This window comes from Artibeus jamaicensis, unplaced genomic scaffold, assembly GCF_021234435.1.
Source record: "Artibeus jamaicensis isolate MK-2021 breed Jamaican fruit bat unplaced genomic scaffold, CSHL_Jam_final scaffold_625, whole genome shotgun sequence".
NCBI classification, from domain to species: Eukaryota; Metazoa; Chordata; class Mammalia; order Chiroptera; family Phyllostomidae; genus Artibeus; species Artibeus jamaicensis.
In genome coordinates, this window is record NW_026522051.1 from 1,215,904 (window position 1) to 1,224,130 (window position 8,227).

The window sequence follows — 8,227 nt, forward strand, 5'->3', positions numbered from 1 at the left end:
TACATCTGAGTCCAAGACTATCTATTAACCAGTGCTTTTTACTGTTTTCAGTGCAGCTCACCCATATATTTCCTAGGAGTCCATGTTCATTGGTGCTGTCAGGCTTGGATCCAGCCGCTTATTTATAGTACCTTCTCTCTCTCTCTCTCACACACACACACCATCTTAGCACATGCATCCAGGCACAGACTCACAGTGATATGCTATCCTTAAGTGGGCTGTGCATTTCTTTTTTTTTTTTTTTAAGTTTTTTAAAAAAAATTTTAAAATTGATTATGCTGTTACAGTTGTTCTATTCCCCCCTTCATTCCCCTCCACCCTGACCCTCCCATCCCCACCATCACCCCCCCTTTAGTTTATGACCATGTGTCTCAAGTCCTTTAGATTCTATATTTCCCATGCTATTCTTGCCCCCCCCCATCTATTTTCTATCTACTGTCTATGCTACTTATTTTCTGTACCTTCTCCCCCCCTTCTCCACCTCCCACTCCCCTGTTGCTAACCCTCCTTGAGATCTTCATTTCTATGTTTCCACTCCTGATCTAGCTGTCCTTTTAGTTTGCTTTCGTTTTAGGTGTGGTTGTTAATAATTGTGAGTTTGTTGTCCTTTCACTGTTCATGTTTCTTTAACTTCTTTTTCTTAGATAAGTCCCTTTAACATTTCATATAATAAGGGCTTGGTGATGATGAACTCCTTGAATTTGATCTTATCTGAGAAGCACCTTATCTGTCCTTCCATTTTTAAATGAAAGTTTTGCTGGATAGAGCAATCTTGGTTGTAGGTCTTTAGATTTCATGACTTGGAATACCTCTTTCCAGCCCCTTCTTGCCTGTAAGGTCTCTTTTGAGAAATCAGCTGACAGTCTGATGGGGACTCCTTTGTAGGTGACTGTCCCCTTAGCTCTTGCTGCTTCTAGGATTCTCTCCTTCATTTTTATCTTGGCTAATGTAATTACGATGTGCCTTGGTGTGTTCCTTCTTGGGTCCAACTTCTTTGGTATTCTCTGAGCTTCCTGGATTTCCTGGAAGTCTATTTCCTTTGCCAGATTGGGGAAATTCTCCTTTATTATTTGTTGAAATAAGTTTTCCACTGGTGGCTGTGCCTTTCCCCCTTCTGGTACCCCCTATAATTCGGATGTTGGAGCGTTTAAAGATGTCCTGGAGGTTCCTAAGACTCTCCTCATTTCTTTGAATTCTTGCTTCTTGACTCTTTTCTGTTTGGCCATTATTTGCTTTCTTCTGGTCCACTCCATTGATTTGAGTCCCAGTTTCCTTTTCATTGCTATTGGTGTCCTGTGCAATTCCATTCATTTCAATTAGTTTCGCCTTCATATATTTGTCTAATTTGTCCGTATAATCAACCAGTTCTGTGAGGATCTTGATAACCAATGTTTTAAACTGTGCGTTTGTGAGATTTGCTATTTCTTCATCGCTTAGATTTATTTCTGGGGCTCTGAGATCCTCCTGCGCCATTCTTGGTCTGTTCGGGCCCTTTAAGAAGTGGTGCCTTGGATTCCCAGGTCGCTGGGTTGTGACGCTGTATGTGGGGGCGTGGCCGAGCGGGAAATGGCGACCCCCCTCTGCCACTTCTCACAGCTGGGTGCGGAGGAGCAGTGCCTTAGGTGGTTCACCTGGGCCGGGCCGCTCAGAGTCGCTGGGTTATGACGCTGTATGTGGAGGTGGGGTCAGAGCAGGGAAATGGCGGCGCCCTCCACTGCCGCTTGCCGTGAGGACCTGCCGGCCTGGTCCAATCGCCCACTCCCTTGCCTGTCCACCCGCGCACAAATGCGCGACCTCAGTCAACACGCAGCCCCGGCCCGGCTGTCTCCCCCGCGGTCGCTCGCCTGGTTGCTCGCGCGGTTGCTCACTGGGTCCAACCCTGCGCCTGGATTCCGCACCTGAGCCCGTCTGACCGAGTTTTCCTGTGCAACCCTGCTCCGCCAGCCGCTGGTTTCGCCCCTTACCGGTCAGGCTGAAGAATTTGTTGTTAACAGACTTCCGAAAAGTTCAATTTTCTGTGTTCTGGCTGTGTTTTCTGTTGCTAATATTTAGTTTTCTCTAATCTTGGTTGTGTGAGAAGGCACGGCACATCCACCTATGCCTCCATCTTGGCGGAAGTCCGGGCTGTGCATTTCAAGAGTAAACAGACAGTACATTTAGCTGGATGGCAGCTAGGTGTGAGTGAGTGTGCCCACTTAGCCCCTGGGAACAGACCACTGCAAACTGGTAAGAACTTGGATCAGAGCAGGACCATGCTCTGGATTTCTGAACTCCAGCAGGTGCCCCTCACCTCCTCAAGCCTATTCCTAACCACAGGCACCAGATGAGAAAAGCCCTGCCAGGCCCTGAATGTGTCGTACAAGGTACAAGGCTATAGAGGTTCCCTAGGCTGGAGGGGAAATGAAGAAATAACAAAAGACTGAGGCTTAGTTTCTCCATCTATAAATCAGATGGCATTAAACTGGAGATCTGCAAATTTTCATAACCCTTGGGATTTTTAATTTTGTGAATTCAGGGGAAAGTGGGATGAGCAAAAAATCTGGTGGTAATATGAAAATAAAAAAATTTTGCACTGATGCATAATGTATAGAAGAGAGGACTTTTGGCAACAGGAAAAAGACAACATACCAATGCAAATGAGTCAGATTCTAAAGTGGGGGATTTGCCTCTCTCTCCCAGTTTGTGCCAAATGCCAGCATTTGGTACCAACTATTGCCTGACCCCATATTAGAAGCCATTAACAGAAGCACTTCAGAAAAATTACTCTTTCCTCTTGCATTAAGAATCCAGGTGTTTTCTTTTGATTAACCACTTAATAATCCACCCCGCAGTGTACTTATCACTGAACACAGAGAACTTGGTAATATCTGACCTTATTGTTCCCTTCCACATACTCAAACATTTACCACTCTGCCTGTACTTAAAGGTGGGGAGTGCAGCTTCCTTGCTCCTCCAAAATCACAGCGGGGGAGCTGCTGGTGAAGTGATTGTGTCCAGAACCACAGTAACAAAATAGAAAGAAATCCTAGCACCACCTCCTTAATCGAAAGGAACCAGAGGTACTTGTAATTCTTGGGGCCAAGGGCCCGGCCACAGTTAGGACTCTGGAACTAGCAGAAATCAAAACAGTCCAGTGTGAGCCAGTGGTGGTCTGAGAGTCCCCAGCCCACTGGATGCACTTCATTTAAGTGCTAAGGAATGTCCTGCAGACGTTAGAATCTTAGGTTAGCCATTGTTTGTACTTTTGGTGAATGGCAGCAGTGAAATGCCAAGAGGAACACTGACCAGTGACATGTACTTTAGATTTTTGTTCTCTTCCCTTTAAAGAGTGAAACTGATGAGCACTGCAGATGCCACTGTGACTCCCTGGCTTAATCTCTGTTTTGCAGGGAGAAGGGTCTTAGAGTTGGCCCTCAATGACAGCCACAACAGATGACTCACTAGGTAAATTAATTTGAAAACTGTAATTCAGTGTATGGAAAAACACAAAGATGATGTTATAAACTTGTGGGAGCCATGAGAATGTGCTTCATGGATCTCTGACGGCAGGATGCGTACTTGACCATAGCTTCAGCTGCTGCACTTAAGTACGTTGCTGTGGCCCCTTTTCCTATGAGCTGCTTCCAGCAGTGATGGATATGGCGGAGACTGAAGCAGATCATTCACGGGAGAGTCAGGACTTCTCTGAGGACACGAGGGACTGCCCAGAACTCAGCTACACCTTCCTCAAGCTGCACAGCCTCATCTAGGGCATTTCTACCCAGTGCCTCTTCCCTCTCTGCTTCACTCAGGGTCAGACATGCATTGCTGTCTGATGAGCCTTTGGCTTTCGCCTGTGCTGTCTCTATTTATCCTCATACAGGCATTTTCCCGAAAACCAACCAAACAAAAAAACCCTTGCATGTTTCATCTCATCTTGGCATCTGACTTGGACTAAGTGGAATGTAATATAAGGAGCCTTTTAAAAAAAATATTTTATTTATCTTTAGAGGGGAAGGTAAGGAGAGAGGGAGAGAAATATCAATGTATGGTTGCCTCTCATGCATCCTCTGCTGCGAACCAGCCCGCAACCCAGGTATGTGCCCTGACCGGGAATTGAACCGCAATTCCTTGGTTTACAGGCCTGCGCTCCATCCACTGAGCCACGTTAGCCAGGGCGGGAACCTTTTTTTTTTTAAGCCTCGTGAATTCAGGATCTGTTCATAAGGCAGACTGGACAGCAAAGTGAGTTATGTTTTGTGTAAACATCCCGCCTCTCAGGGAACAAGCAGAAGTTCTGCACGGGATTGGGACATGGGGTAAGGGTGGTTTGCAGGTCAGTAATAGCAGCTTCCAGGATGAAAGACCAGTTATTAGGAAGAATGTACCTTTGCCACCCTCATTATAATGTGAATGCTGGATTCTTTCTGGGTTAAGTGTGTTAAATCTTTATTATTTGCAATTTTGTTATATATCATGGCCTAAGGGCTTTATTTAAAAATATCTTAATTTTTCTGTAAAGAACAGATGTGATATATTTGGCTTTCAGTAGGAAAATCAAGGAGTTACCATATGGAGAAGGAGAATTGAAATGGAAAGTTAGTGAGGGGACTGTCACAGGGCGGCGTTTGGGAGGAGGCTGTTAACTAGCTGACATTGTAAACTACAGCAAGAGGCACCAGGGCTGCACCTAGGGGGAAATGTGGCCCTGACGTGGGGAAAAGGTCGGGGCCGGTCTCTGAAAGCAGCTTTTTGTAGAGGCCTCAAATGAATGGCTCCTAGACTTAATGCCAAGGATGTTCTAGGGAGCTCATCAAGACTGGAGGTTCCGTCAGAGACTCCGGTTCAGCAGGTCTGAATTACTGTTCCAGGTGGGGTCAGGAATCTGCCCTTCTGTAAGCTCCCTGAGGTGTTCCAGTGCAGGAAGCATGTGCGTCATTGTGTGGAACAAACGATCCCACATGCTTTGTTTGGGACAGTTTTATGTTCCAGGATGTATGGAGGCGGAAGAGTGACTTGGATGGTCCTTCTTAGTCAATCTCAAACTCTAGAAATGAACTCTGTGTTTTTTAACCCAATGAACCAGAATACTTAGAAGGAGTTCAAGAGATCATCTCCTTTCTAAAAGTTTTAAGGATATAAATTTAATAATAAGCTTTTCCTCATGGAGCTCTTTCCCCCCACAGATTTAGCGTTAATCCGACAACTGTTTTTCAGTCTCTTCCACTAGAAGTAGGATGGTAACTATAGTAATGGGGTAATTATGAATGAGGCTGTGACAAATAATTAGGACAGTGGTTGGCACATCACACAGCAGGGATTGGAAAACTTTTTTTCCCCAAAGGGCCACATAGTAAACATTTTAGGCTTTGTGGGCCATACTTTTTCTGTTGTTATTACTCAGCTCTGCCATTGCAGCTTGAAAGTAGACACAATAAGTGAACAGATGTGGCTACACTCCAATTAAACTTTATTTACAGAAATTAGGAGTAGGCTGAATTGCTACTGCTGTTATAAAGGCTTGATAAATCCTATTATAGTTGTATCAGAGGATAAACACTATACTATTCTGACTTACCATGGCATGGTACTAACCAACTCATGGAAGATTCATTTATGAAAAGTTTCCTTAGAAGTATTTTTTTAAAAGATTTTATTTATTTATTTTAGAGAGACGGGGAAGGGAGGGAGAAAGAGAGGGAGTGAAACATCAATGTGTGGTTGCCTCTAGCACACCCCATTCTAGGGAACTGGCCTGTAACCCAGACATAGGCTCTGACTGGGAATCAAACCGGTGATGCTTTGGTTTGCAGGCCTGTGCTCAATCCACTGAGCCACACCAGCCGGGGCAGAAGTGTTTCATAGACAGCCTGCTTGACCAAGGAGTGGCTCTGACCACCAGAAATGGGGCAGGCAGCAGCGACTCACATCAGGACCAGCAGAAGCACTGCCTCCATGTCCTGTTCCCAGATGCCAGCAGTGAAACCGCAGAGGGAGCAATGAAACCAGGTGAGTGATGACACAAGTAGGAGGTGACACTGAAACACCCAAGAGCAGAGCTGAATGATGTGGCCCCCAGCCCGCAGGGTCCATGTGTTGTGGCTGTGACGGACAAATACACATGGAAAACAGAAGTCCTGTGGAGAAAAAGGGAAAGCATGGCCACTCCCTGATAGAGAGAGAGGGGGCCCCAACCCCCTGCCTGGACAGGCTTTTATTGCCTTTCTGGGTACATTACATAGAAGATGGTCCTCATTTACTATGCACAATTTTGCTGTAGGTGATGACCTTTTATAGATAACAAAGGAAAGAATGTTGCTAATTACTTCAGAGAGAAGGATTTGCAGATCAAGGGGAAAAGTGGTTGAACTGGTTACATACACTCCATACTTGGAAAGTTTAGCATAGATTTTAGGAAGTTACTTTACAGATATGCAGTAAACATTTTCTGCCTCAATCCAGGTAAGGGATTTTTAGCAAAAGCAAGTCTCACAGCAGTCTAGGTACAGTGCAGGCCTGATTCCCCTTGGGAGGACCTATCTGTGTGCGTGGGTCCTGTGTGCCGGACCTTGCTCTCTACTGGCCTTTCCAAGCTGGGGCTGGGCTACATTTCCCATGCCACAAGGAACGGTCCCCCATAGCTGAGAAACTGCACATCGCCAGAAATTCCTTAGTTTCCTTCTTCCCATGGTCCTCCTATGTAAACTAGCCAGGGTGCCTGAGATGCTGAGATGGGCTCCGAGATGAGAGTCACCTGTCTTCCAGGTGTCTGGCACCTGGATAAAACCACTTTCCTTTACATCAGCACCTGCCTCTCAAGTATTGGCTCTCCAAGCAGCAGGTTCTCCAATGCAGACTTGCATTCGGTTGCATTAGTATTGATATAATGGCTTGCAAATAATATTTAAGAATTAGCAATGTAATCAGTTTTTAATCAAGAACTAAGTATATATATCATCTGAAGTTTTTTCCCAAAGGCCTCTACTGACAGGAGCAATGAAAAAAAAATCTTGCATTTAAATGCTAACATCATTTCAGTGGACTTGAAGGAAAAAGCTTCCATGGACAGAGCTTGCCATTCCATTGGTCCAGGCTTTTGAAGGAGAAATGGCCAAAGTGAAGAAAAATGCTAGCAGAGGCTCTGCAGGAGCATGAGCAGGAATTTGCCCAAATCTTTTAACCCCTAACCTTTTCTGTCTCTGAAAGGCTTACAGTAGTTTACCTCCCAAAGCTCAGTGCATGTTTCGTAACCAGATGTTTATCATGTTGCTCAGTGTGTGTTGACATTGAATTTCTTGTGCCCTTTTGGACCTCAGTTTCAAGAAAATGTTAGCATGTCCTAACTGGTATGCTTCTTTTTATCAGACGGCAAATACTCATATGGGTTAGCTTTTTGCCTTGGTTGTCTGTGAAGGCAGAACTATATACAAGGCTCAATCAGCATAATGCTTTTCTTCTACTTAGGAAATATACTCTTCTTCCTCAATGCTTGTTTTTCCAAAGTGTCAGTGACTATCTTAAATGTTACATACAGGTGTCTTTCATGGTGAATACTTTAAAATGCTTCTTAGACCTAGCTGAATTATAAACTAAATATTATAAATACAGTTAACCCAATTACATTTGCAAGGAGTGCTGTCCTCCTAAAGTAACATTTATCTGATTATAAATAAAATAAACTGCTCGGTACTTTATTACCACTAGTGATTTTGTAACTGAGTATATTGTGGGGCAAGATTATGGTCTGTAGCTCCAGAGTCAGGCACATCTGAGTTCCGGTCCCAGCTCCATCATAAGGCCAGCTGTGTGGTCTTGCACATGTCATCTAATTGGTCTGAGTCTCGGTTTCTTTTCTGCTAAATGGGTACAATAGCTGTACCCATCTCCCAGAACTGTTGTGAGAATGAACTGAAATAACACATATGATGTGCACAGAGCACAGTGTCTGGTCTAGATAAGGACTAAAAACGTGATAGACAGCCATTGTGGAATGCTTATTTTTGTTTTACAGCAGTGTTTCAGTGTGTGAGAAAAAGATAAGAAATGTGGGGAAAGATTAAAAAAACAAGCTATACTTAGCTTTCAGTATGAGGCCATAAAAGTCCGTCTGAGTATTGACGTAGTTTTAAAGTTTATTTTCATTTTCTTTCTCCAGTATTTTTGAGTGATTCCCCACTAAGCGAATGGAGCTCGACCTAATGTCTGAGAACTGTGTCACCAAATAGGGTTGGATAGACTGTTCAGAATA